The sequence below is a fragment of the Alexandromys fortis genome, unplaced genomic scaffold (genome assembly GCF_014885135.2).
Source record: "Alexandromys fortis isolate MF-2015 unplaced genomic scaffold, M_Fortis_MF-2015_v1.1 scaffold_8_9099976_23576923, whole genome shotgun sequence".
Lineage (NCBI taxonomy): Eukaryota > Metazoa > Chordata > Mammalia > Rodentia > Cricetidae > Alexandromys > Alexandromys fortis.
Genome location: NW_026067899.1, coordinates 11,150,441 through 11,161,286, shown reverse-complemented (window position 1 = coordinate 11,161,286; position 10,846 = coordinate 11,150,441). Strand labels below are relative to the sequence as shown.

General features: G+C 40.0%; 1 protein-coding gene across 13 annotated transcripts in view; it reads right to left on the bottom strand.

Moving 5' to 3' along the window:
- Baz2b (bromodomain adjacent to zinc finger domain 2B) overlaps positions 1 to 10,846 on the bottom strand; it is a 321,551-nt gene that overhangs the window by 165,764 nt on the left and 144,941 nt on the right. For 12 of the 13 annotated variants that reach the window (XM_050122560.1, XM_050122535.1, XM_050122624.1 and 9 more), the window contains one exon: positions 8,402 to 8,444. The exons of the other annotated variant lie outside the window; for it this stretch is intronic. The gene's annotated coding sequence lies outside the window, so the exon portion shown is untranslated. The remainder of the gene's footprint in view (positions 1 to 8,401; positions 8,445 to 10,846) is intronic. 13 annotated transcript variants of the gene reach the window in all.

The window sequence follows — 10,846 nt, the reverse complement described above, 5'->3', positions numbered from 1 at the left end:
ATATTATTGCTCACTGATACTAGTTACCCAGTGAAATACAAAATAAGGTCAGCATCACTTTCATGCCTGCCAATACTATGACAGAGCAGTGATTTTAACTTTCAGGCATCATTAAGGAAGAAATACATTTAGCGGAGCTAAACCTACCATAGATAATGACTTCTATAATTAGTTTTAAAATCATTTTATTTTAAGGCCAGGCAGTGATGGCACACGCCTTTAATCCTGGTACTTGGGAGGCAGAGGCAAGCAGATCTCTGTGAGTTCGAGGCCTGCGAGTTCGAGGCCAACCTGGTCTAAGAGAGTTAGTTCTAGGACAGGTTCCAAAGCTACAGAGAAACCCTGTCTGGAAAAAAAAACCAAAACCAAAACCATTCTTTTATGTGTATGGTGTCTTGCCTTCTTGCCTGCATATGTATCTATGGACCACGTGCCTTCCTTGTGCCTGAAGTAGCCAGGAAAAAGCATTCTAGCCCCTGGATCTTGAGTTACAGATGGTTGTGGGCACGCATGCGGATGATGGGAATGAACCCAGGTCCTCTGGAAGAGCAGCCATCCCTCCAGTCAGTCCTAGACAATGAATTGTAGGGAGAGCAAATTGAAAACCAATAAAGGAGCAGGGCATGGCAACACATGATTATAATAATCCCAGCATGCAGAGGCTGAAAGCAACGATTACAAGTTTGGGGCCATCCTGGGCTATGTCTCAAAAAAAGGAAAATATCTTGAAAGATTCCCCCATCTTATTTATAATTAAGAACATCTATGATTCATGGGAAGAATTAAAATATCAGCAATTCCAAGAGTTTGGAAGAAGTTGATTACAGCCGTCCAGGGTGACTTTAGAGATTTCAAGGAAGGCAGCAAGCACAGGTGCCTGGGAGAACTGGCAAAGGGGTTAAGTAGAACATGGAAACGTGACTCAAATGCTACAACACTGTCATAAAATGTGATGAGCCGTTTCTTCTGCATGAGTAAATAATAGAAAGTGAGACTGAAGCCCTCCTGGTAAAGATACTCCTGACAGTGCTACAATGTCAAGCAAGATGCGGAAGAGATGACATAAACTTAATGATAAAGCAGTACAGGGTTTAGACAACTATAATTTTCAAAGTTCTGTATATGTAAAATGCTATCAAACAGCACCAGATGCTACGGAAGTCTGTTTCAAATTCATTATCTTAGTTGAAGAAGCTGCCACCGACTGCTACCATAGCCAGTCAGCACCCATTAGATTTTTGTCAGCATGAGACCCTCTAACACAAGAAAGATAAGATGCCCCGAAGGCTTAGGTGATGGCATTTTTTAGGGCATGAAGTGCTAGCTGGGTGGTGGTGGCACATACCTTTAATCCCCACACTCGGGGAAAGTATTGGCAGGTGGATCTCTGAGTTCTAGGTCAGCCTGGTCTACAGAAACAAGTTCCAGGAGAGCCAGGGCTACAAAGAAACCTTGTCCAAAAAAAACAAAACAAAACAAAACAAAACCTTACATCACCACCTGGAACAATTCTAACATTTCAAAAGCCCCAAGTCTCTTGACTGTGAACTGCTCTAAAATAAAAACAAGTTACAAATGTTCAGCACTTAGGAATACAAAGTAAACATGCCTATCTCAAAATGGAAGAACCAGGGTATAACATGCAGCGATAACGTCAAAGCAAAACCAAAATCCAACAGGTCATAAGCCAAATACTGCAGTTCGATGCTTGGCACCTGGGGCTAATAACCTCGAATTCCAGGCTCCAAATGGCTCTGATAGTACCACTACTCTAGCTCTGCTGCAGCATACAGCAGCTTTGCTCCTAGGCTGGCTTCACAACTCCCCTTGGTGGGCACCCCATGGTCCTGGCATCGCCAATGACCTGATGTGTATTATGAATAATAAAAACCCAGCGACAGAAATTGGGATTCAACCTGAAAACCAGAAAAGCAAGGCAGCTGGGCCATTAGGGAAGTCTTACCTCTACGAGACTGAGAAATCCGCAGACTAACAGCCTACAGCTCTCTCCTCTCATTTTAAAGGCTTGTGACTCCCTAGGACTGGGATTAAAGGTGAAGGCCACCACTACCTGGATTTGTTTCTGTGTTGATCTTGTGTAGCCCAGGGTGGCCTTGAATTCACAGAGTCCTTCTGCCTCTGTCTCCCAAATCCTGGAATCAAAGGTGTGTGCCACCATTACCTGTCCTCTAGTGGCTTTAGCTTTGCCTCTGGTCTTCAGGCAAGTATTATTTATTAAAATACAAATAATATACCACTATACTGGTGTTTCCATGGCAACTGAGGCTTCACGTTCACATAGTAGGCTCGGAGATTCTCTAAGAACTCTGACCCTATCACACGGTGACTAGCCTCAGCTCAGCTCAGTTGATTTCCATGACCCCTCTTTCATTTGCTTTGCCTTCAAAACCACTAACACCTGGACAATGCTGCCAGGTTTTTTCGGCTCAAGGTGTAGGTTGCCCACCTTAGACTACTGGTCAACCAGCTTCTGTCTGCTGGTCCTGGGCACTTTTCTAGGCAATTGCTTTCAAAGAGCGGGCAACCCCCTTAGTTTAGGCTTTATTCCACTAGGTGAATCTGGATCTCCATAAAATGAAGCCTTGGATAGGTGAGGCTTTGCTATCATGACAGCTCTACTGTCCGGCATGTCACAGCTGATTGCTCATCACCAGCCTGAATGCTCTCCAGTCCTGAAATTTCCTCTACCAAACTGCTCATCATCTCACAATTTAACATCACTTCAGGTTGGCGGGACCTTAGCTAAATAAAGCCAGATTATTGGCCAAAATATCACCCAAAAATGGTCTGTACCCCAGTTCCTGATGGGCTAGTTGCTTTTTTCTGAAGCCTCATATCCCAGGTTCAAGCTGTCTCCATTCCCATCTCCTAAGCTAACACAAGAATGGCCCATTAAACCAGGCATTGGCCACAGAGGAAGGTGGATCTCCATGTCTGAGGACAGCCTTGTCTACATAGCAAGTTCCAGGACAGCCAGTGCTACATAGAAAGACCATGACTTAAACAGAGATGGTCTGTTGCCTTCTGATTCCAGCAAACATTGGCTTTTCTAGCACAATGTTCCTTCACATTCCAAAGTCCTAACCATCACAGTCATGCTTGTCAGCAGTAGCCCTCCCTTTCTATACCAATTTCTGCCCTAGTTTTCTTGTAGCTGTGATAAAAGACACAGACAAAGCAATTTAAGGCAGAGAAGGTTCTATTTCGCACACAGTTCCAGGGTACGATCCTTACATTCACAATCAACAGTTAATGGATGTATGTAAGTTCTCAGTTCATTTTTTCCACTTAATGCATCCACAATTAAGATGGGTCATCCAAAATCAATTAGCATAATAAAACAATCTCTCAGGCATTTGCAGAAGTCCAGCTCCTAGATAAGCCTAGATACTATCAAGTTGACGACACTAATCATGACACTTTCTAATTACGTTGGAATTTTCATACTTGTTCTGTGGTTATGTTTAAATAAGTGCCACCACTTCTTGCTACAAACTATATTTTGATTTAGCTTACTATGCTATCAACAAGTCTTCAATAGCACAAGTAAATAATTTTCCTATAAATTTTATTTTGGGAGTAGGATTTGATTAGACTAATATTATAGTCATAGCCCTGAATACATTTGGCAGATATTCATTCTAGAATGGACATCTTAGACGATCTAAGTATGTATTTACATTAATATTGAAAACTTTTAGACTTTCTCACATATGCATACATAAGCAAATATATACACATGTCTGTGTATATGTATTTTGTATATATATTACATATATACACCTATGTGTAAACACACAAATATATACTAGTGAGAAAAACACACACTTTATTTTTAATAGAATTATTCTATTATGTGTTGTATAGATGTTATGCAGAGTCTTTTACTCAAGAGGTAATCATAAAACAGTAATACAAATTATAACAGAACAAGACAAAACTAGATAATCAATGTCTTAGGCAAGATAATGAGTATTAGAGTTAAAAGAAGTTAGTGTGTGCTGTCTTCTATGCTAAGTGCTTGGTGAACATTATTCTTCTAATATTCAACACCCATGAGATCTAAGTCCTACTCCTAGAGAATGAAACTTGGATCTCCTAAGTAATTAGCACAGACTATAACCACCACATAAACCATAGAAGGAAAATATAACCATTTTCTGACCCAAGTTCACATTCCTGAATACAGTACACACTACCATCCCTCAAACTCTATCCATATTTACAATATCCAGTCCAAACTGTCTGAAGTTCATTCTGGCCTTTTAAGAGGTTAGCATTCCAGCCTTATCACAAATAAAAGGACATTATATCAGTAGCTGTAACTGAATGCCTCTTTGCTAGAAATTAAAGATTTTGGAAGATTGAGATGTATGTGATTGTGAGAAACATACATGTATCAGAAAGTAAAATCTGGAGGTTGGGGAGATAAAACTAGCTGGAAAAGAGCTAGTCAAGCATGCATGACGACCTGGGTTCGATCCCCTTAATCCATGTAAAAGATGAGTGTGGCAGCCACACCTGAAACCCAGTGCTGAGGAAGAGGGACTCACAGACTGGCCAGTCTAACCTAATCCAAGAAGAGCCTCAGCAGGACCCAGGGACAGACCCTGCCTCAAAACAGAAGTTGAATGGCTCCTGAAGGTTGGTTTAAGGCTTCTACATATGTATCTGAACACATATGTGTACAAACACACACAAGAACATGCACAAACACACACAGAGAAGGTAGAGATCTATGGAAACATACATGATAGGCTTACAATGAATATCATAAATTTCGATATTTAGGAGGTTTTTAGAGTTGATTTTATGCCTCTTAGCAATCTATAAAGGAGCAAGCTGCACTTAACACAAGTAACAGGCAAGAAAGATAAGACATTCTATTTAAGATGGGCGTGGCAGTTCACGCCTTTAGTCCTAGCACTCCGGAGGCAAAGGCAGGTGGATCTTTGTGAGGCCAGCCTGGTCTACAAGAGCTAGTTCCAGGACAGGCTCCAAAGCCACTGCGAAACCCTGTCTCGAAAAACTAAAAGACACTCTATTTAATTAGTCCAATCCTTTCTAATAGACACAATGCATCACTTCACGTTGATCGTACCAAGACATACAGTTGCAAAATAGCACACGGTGACCTCTAAAACCCATCCTCCTAATTCACCCTGTACCTTAATGTTCAATTACATATGCTAAATTCCCTATTTTCATTATAATATGAGAAACTTAAAATATTAGGTAAATTAGCACTTTCAGTATGTTTATGACTACCAACAAACACTTGCTAAGTGCAATAGGAAGGTTTATGTACACTTGTCAATCCAAAATACAAGAGACAACGATCAGTAACAAAGAACTAATAAAAATTAAGTGTTAGCAAACTATTAGAGAGAATCACTTTCAATTAGGATGGTTAGAGAATACCTCAGAGAGATGACTAAATATAGACAGGGCATTAGAAGGGAGAGCTGTTTTCATCAAAATAATATATGTAAATTTGAAAAGACAACAAGATATCCTATGTAAAATTAATGATATAAGAATGGCATAAAAATTTAATGTAACATGTAGCTTAGATTGGGTACAATGTAAGGTTGCTATTCTTGAGTATTTAATGCATACAGGAATCAAGTAGGACGTCAGATTAGAGTACGGGTCTGAACTAGTGAAAAACAGGAAGTCACCAAGTATCTTCTGACTTAACTGAAACTCATGTACAAATTTTGATGGAAGTGACAAAGCTCAATCCCTCAGAAACTCATTGAAATAGTTTTGCTATCTGTGTGGGTTGTGATATATATATATATATAATAGAATGTAGTAATGCCGTCTGTCTCTTTAGGTTTGAGATAGCTAAAGTCTACAACTTTATCACTATGTCATGTTGTGATGGATCTCCGAACAGGCCCTTGGCTTCCCACTGCCTTGGAAGAAATCAGTCTTTTCCTAACAGTGCTGAATCTCAGGCCAGGCTTGGCAATTGTGGTAGTTAGAATGTAATTTGCCCTCAGAATCTCATAGGGAGTGGTACTATTTAGGAGGTGCGGCTTTTCTGAAGAGGGTACAGCCTCCTTAAATGAAGTGTGTCACTGTGGGGGTAGGATTTGAGGTTTCCTATGCTCAGGATACTGCCCAGTGTCTCAGTTGACTTCCTGTTGCCTACAAGATATAGGACGGACTCTCAGCTACTACTCCAGCACCATGTCTGCGTGTACAGCCATCATGCTCCCTTCCCTGAGGATAAAGGACTAAACCTCTGAACTGTGCACCACCAATTTAATGAAACTTTGTAAGAGTTGCCATGATCATGGTGTCCCTTCACAGCAATAGAAACTCTAAGACAAAGCCAGGCGGTGGTGGCCCACGCCTTTAATCCCAGCACTCGGGAGGCAGAGGCAGGCGGATCTCTGTGAGTTCGAGACCAGCCTGGTCTACAAGAGCTAGTTCCAGGACAAGCTCCAAAACCACAGAGAAACCTTGTCTCGAGAAAAAAAAAAATAAATAAAATAAAAACAAAACTCTAAGACAGAAGTGAACTACCCTTTCAGTAGCACTCACCGTGAATCAGTGTTGAAATCACTCTCCTCATGACTACAGGGAGTGAAGAAAGGCTTACAACCATCATCACAAAGTACAGTTTCTAACTGCAAAGGAACAGTTCTTGTCTTTACTTCATAGCTAACAGCACTGAACAAGGCCTCTTCCTGAAATGCTTGGATTAAGAACTGCAATAGCTACTTAATAATTTAACTTGGTTATAAAGAAGGGCATGCTACACAGAATGCTTTAGCATGTTATAGTGAAAGAGCCTATTAGAGCAATGAAGTTCTGATTATAAAAGAAGACATAACTCAAGGATATGGGACTTGCCTTATATGTGAGGCCAGGATGCCATCCCTACCACAACAAAGAATGAAAACCAAAGAGAAAAGGAAAGGAAGAGAGAGGAGAAGGGAGCGAAAGGGGAGGGGGATGTTCAAGAAAAAGCAAAACTGTTTCCATAAGCCACAGTGAAACAAAATAATCATAAAACCTTTAGAGCTGGGCGGTGGTGGCGCACGCCTTTAATCCCAGCACTTGGGAGGCAGAGGCATGCGGATCTCTGTGAGTTCGAGACCAGCCTGTTCTACAAGAGCTAGTTCCATGACAGGCTCCAAAACCACAGAGAAACCCTGTCTCGAAAAAACAAACAAACAACAACAACCAACAAAAAAAAACCCTTTAGAGATACAATAAAAATTCTGTAGTCAGTAGAAAACAGCAAATTTAAAACAATTTCCAAAAGAAATTCTGAACATGACTACAAAGATCATATGGGCTTTGCCTTCTATATAACTGTAATACCTCCTAACTACTGTTCCTATGCTTAGTTAACAGATAAAGCATGTTTAAAGTAGGTTCAGTAAAAAATTTACTCAAAGTCCATTCCTTCGTTACTTATGAAGATACTTTTTTAATGCTGGAAGATTTCATTACTAAAATGTAGCCTTTCCTACTTAAGAATCCTTGGGGCTGGAGAGATGGCTCAGCGGTTAAGGGCATTGCCTGCTCTTCCAAAGGTCCTGAGTTCAATTCCTGGCAACCACATGGTGGCTCACAATCATCTGTAATGATGTCTGGTACCCTCTTCTGGCCTGAAGGCATACACATAGAAAGAATATTGTATACATAATAAATAAATAAATATTTAAAAGAATCCTGAAAAAGAGAAAGAAAAAGAAAAGAAAAGGAAAGAATCCTGTACCAGGCCTGGGACATGTCTTAGAATTTATGCTTCCTATGTATAAGGCCAGTGTTCAATCTCAGCACCATCTAGGAGTTGTTAAGGGCATACTTATAGATAACACATTTCCTTGACATGCAACAGAAATGAATATTGTAAACAAAGTTAAACAGAAGAAGCATTTTCTTCAAATATGGCCATTTGGGAGGCTGTATAAGAATATCCGGGTATCGATAAAACTTTAAGGAATAAGCCTGAGAATTCTCTAAGGTTGCTATGCTTTCGTAGCCAGACCTTAATAATCCATAACTATCTCAAGTAATTTTATTTTTTCCGGTTTTCCCCTAATATAGAATAATCTTAAATCTTTGCCACATTTTGGTAAAAACAAAATGGAAAAAGATGACAGCATGATTCACAGTGAAATATGTATATAATAATTTTAGCTATAAGTTAAATTTTCAATTTAAAGCCCTTTAAGGCATTTTACTAGTATTAAGTAACTAGAAATATGAAATATGAGTCACTGAATATCTAAACATTCAACTGGCTGGTGGGAGAAATTATAATAGTTGTATGCTATGAATATCTCCTAATTCAATTCCTATTCTCAGAGAAAACAACTCGTCCTTTGAAGCTGAACAGTCATTTTGGTCTTACTGTGATCAATGTGGTCAATCTTGTGACATCACTGTTGAGAAACCTGCAACAGGAAAAAAACAGAATTAGCAACCAGCTGAATCTCACTTGAGTAAGTAACTTCAGAAACCGTTTCTTTAGGACTTTGTCTCTGTTTTCCCCCACAGTAACCTAAAGTGAAGGAAGCACAAAACTGGCCAGGCAGAAATACACACAAAATATCTGACACTTATAAGTATGCCAGGGTGGGCGTGTTCATAGTCAGCAACAAACACTTTTATATTTAAAAATAAATTATAGGGCATTTGGGTTACAGGTCTTGTTTATTTCCAGATATTTAAGAAGAAAAGAATCACTGTGTCTTAACTATATCACAATGGGGGACTGATTGTAAATACTTTATGATTAGCAGCCTTACCTACCTACTGTCAAAATGTCATTTACTGAAAACAGGAGAAATTGCTACACACCTAATCCTTATCATAGATTAAGGGGATCTTTGGGACAGATCCAGTGTTAAGCCATGAGCCCCAGGGAACCTGTACACTAAGTCACTTCCTAAGCTATTAATAACTTACACTTATCCAATAAATAAGACCTTCTAGAAACTCCTTCATTAACAAGGCTTTATTTAAGACATCTCTTAAATGCTTTAGTATTAAAAAAAAAAACACACTGTCAGTGTTCTAAGGTTAATAGCTTTCATGTATTGTTTTAACAAATCCTCATAATAAGCCCTTCAAAGAAGCAAAAGATGTGTTAGCTTCATTACACACTCATGGAGGAGCTTGCAGCAGATTATGTAAACTGGCTCAACAGAAGAGAGTGGCCTTTGTCCTTACACTTTCACACAATTCATCCTGTTCCTTTTCCTCATTGTTTCCACACAAAACCTATCATTGCTATCCTACTAGTTCAAGGGACTGCTCAATGGCTCACGAGTAAAGATGCTGTTGCCAAGCCCGAGACCTCAGTTCAATGCCCAGTTGGCAGGAGAAGACTCATGCATTTAGTACTCTGACCTCAAACCCCACACCATGACACAACAAAGCACACTTGTGCTTTCCACCCCTATATATACACACAGATACATAAAACCAATAAACAAAGGTTTAAAAGATATTGCTTATCTATATTATATATATATATACACACACACATATATATATATATATATATGATTTTGTTGTGAGTTGTGGGGGATCTAACCCAGTGCCTCGTTCATGATCGCGAAAGTGCTCTACCACTGAACTAGCTACACCCTCAGTCTTTCCAACCATGCTATAACTCTACCATTGCTAGGAGAATTCTCACAATACTTCTTGGGCTTATGAGGCCAGCTCGAGCTTCACTATGTCTCTCCGCTGTCTACAAGACCTAGTTCCAGGACAGCCAGGGCTGTTACACAGAGAAACACTGCCTTGAAAAATCAAACTTGGAGTGTATATGCATGATGTGTGGATGAATGTGTTTGTGTGTCCACTGCGTGTGAGTCTACAATGATAGTAAAGATCAGGGCACCTCAGGTATCAATCACATCAAGCATCAGGACTTGCTTCCCATCTGCTTGAGGCAGGATTCCGTCTTTGCTATTTGCTGTTATGGACAACACAATTTTCAAGGGGCTCTCCTATTTCCGCTTCCCACCTCACTGTAGGTGCTCTGGGATTGTGGATGAATACCACAGCACCTGGCTTTATGTGGAGTCTGTGGACCAGACACTGCAATAGCGTCATCCACTGAGCCATCTCCCTAGTGCAGGATATGGGAGGAATTAATGCTAAATTAATAATAACAGCAAAGACCATTCAAAGTTCTAAGTTCCACAGTCAAACACACAGTGGGAGAGCATGGTGACTTTTGCTTTGAACAGCCCATAAGGTCGTGTGACTATCATTTATTCAAGTGGAGATGATTCTAGAGCAGGTAATTTTTTTGTTTGTTTGCTTTTCGAGACAGGGTTTCTCTGTGTAGTTTTTGGAACCTGACCTGGAACTAGCTCTTGTAGACCAGGCTGGCTTCAAACTCACAAACATCTGCCTGCCTTTGCCTCCCGAGTGCTGAGATTAAAGGCATGTGCCACCACCGCCCGGCTACAAAGCAGGGAAATTTTAAAATAACACACGATACTGAAGTGGGAAACTTAGTAAGATGTTTTATAGCTTCCATTTCAGTATGAAAGCTCATTAAGTTCCCTAGACTTTGAGTCTGGTTAATTTGGGTATGTGGTATTTTTATTTCCTTGTAAGTCTTTTTTTACAATAAATTTATTTAAAAATTTTCCCTCCCCACATTCATTTTAATCATGATATTTTATCACAGCAAGAGAAGGCAAATGAAAACATTTCATTTAACAGTCAGAAGTGCGTGCTGAGCACACCAAGGCTTTATGGCTATGTCTCAGGAAGGAAGGAAGGAAGGAAGGAAGGAAGGAAGGAAGGAAGGAAGGAAGGAAGGAAGGAAGGA